This window comes from Dipodomys spectabilis, unplaced genomic scaffold (assembly GCF_019054845.1).
Source record: "Dipodomys spectabilis isolate Male_0828 unplaced genomic scaffold, ASM1905484v1 ptg000031l, whole genome shotgun sequence".
NCBI lineage: Eukaryota > Metazoa > Chordata > Mammalia > Rodentia > Heteromyidae > Dipodomys > Dipodomys spectabilis.
Window position 1 is genome coordinate 691,856 of NW_024870708.1, and position 1,832 is coordinate 693,687.

Sequence of the window (1,832 nt, forward strand, 5' to 3'; positions counted from 1 at the left end):
GTACTTGAAAAGCCATTACCTTCGGACTTAGCTATAAAGGCTTCAAAATATTATCAAATTTAAAATGAAAACGACAAAATAGTCATTGACAAAAAATTTCAAATGTGAGCAATCGACCAAACAATATAAGTTTTTTCCACTATACACAGAAATTTAGAGAAATAAGATCAATAGCATTTTTAGTAACAATAAGGGTTCCTTGTTACAAATAGGCAACCAACGATATATGCCTGTATAATGATTGCATCGTTAACTACTTAAATTAAGAGGATACTTCATGCTTCAGCAGCAGGTCTACACAAATTACAACAATACAGAGATTAACATGGCACTTGCACAAGGATGGTATGAAAATTTGTGAAGTATTCCATATTTTTCATTCTTCAAATGCAAGAAATGAAAAAGTTATTAAAAAGTTGATTACAAAAATACAAGTGTAACAAAACCTGTAATTCATAGAATTAAAGGTTAGTTTGACATCAGTGTATTAAATCTTCACCTTCGAAAGGCCTTACATAGCATAACCTTTACAATACTTGAAATTAGATAACATTATTGTTTTATCCCAAAGAAATAAAATAATATAAGTACCTAGGAAAAAAGGAATCTTAAACTTTTTCTATATGGAATGTAATCTGAAAGGACACATTTATTAATGAACCTATGTATTATAAAACAATGTAGACTTCAATGTATTATATCTAGAAGACAATGAAATAGATTATGGACTTTATATAAACATAGATACTTTTTTTCAGACAAGCACCAGGAATATCTGTAATTTCTATACTATTCTTTTCAACAGATAAGATAAAATTTAAAAAATCACAAACTGCAGAAATCATTATAGATGCATACAAGCAACTCTTGAATACATTTTGACATCAAAGTCAGGCAATTCACATGGAAGAATACCATAGAATCCATAAATTTTTAAATTAAGATATTGCTGCTCTTTGTATTATGAAAATATTTTGTAGGGACACAAAGGATGGACTGGCACTTTTGAAATTTAAGAAACTTAACCAAACCATTACTATGTAGGAGAATAATTTGTACAGCCTTCCACAACTTCAAAGAGGTAGTGATACATACTTATCCTTTTGGCAATATCAGATGAGGTTTCTTCCAAGTTGTATTTCAGACCTGGTTTGATATCATGTTTCAACAGAAGGGGATACAGGATATCTTTGCTATTTCTATTCCCAGCAACAATATTCAAGGGAGTCAAGAGGCCTTTAGTTTGGGGATTGTTATCTGCATCATGATGAAGTATGAAAGAATCCATTCTGGTATTATTCCACATATACGCACTGTGCAGGGGTGCCAAGCCATTCAGAATTCTTGCATGAATATCTGCCTTGAGCTACCAACTCATGGACAATGTCTAAATGTCCACTCTAGGCTTCCCAATGAAGAGGGGTATACTTACCTCATTTCTAGTATACATATGAGTGGCCTTTTTGGAAAGTAGTCTCGGCAGTGTAGTAACCCGATTAATTTCAGCATCCCAAAGAAGAAATTTGCATGGATTCTTCTCCATTATTTCTTGCAATTGATACCTTCCTCACGTTTTCATCTTGTTCCTTGTCTTCATCAGAATTGCCTAACCAGAGACTTTGAGTACCAGTGGGAATGAGGTGTCCATGTATTTCCCCAATCGTTCACGTTGGTTGAAATGGTCAGAAAAATCTGGTGAATTTTCTGCATATGTTTTTTTTCACCATGATTTATTTTCTCTTTTTCCATTTTTACTATTTTAAATTATTCTAACTAGAGAGTAGTGAATTGATAGAGAGCAGAGGAAAGATTTTCCTCAGTATTCAAATGCA

General features: G+C 32.5%; 1 pseudogene; it reads left to right on the forward strand.

Annotated features, from left to right (window-relative positions):
- The first annotated feature begins 277 nt into the window (after positions 1-277).
- On the forward strand, positions 278-377 carry LOC122105428 (annotated as a pseudogene).
- The last annotated feature ends 1,455 nt before the right edge of the window (positions 378-1,832 follow it).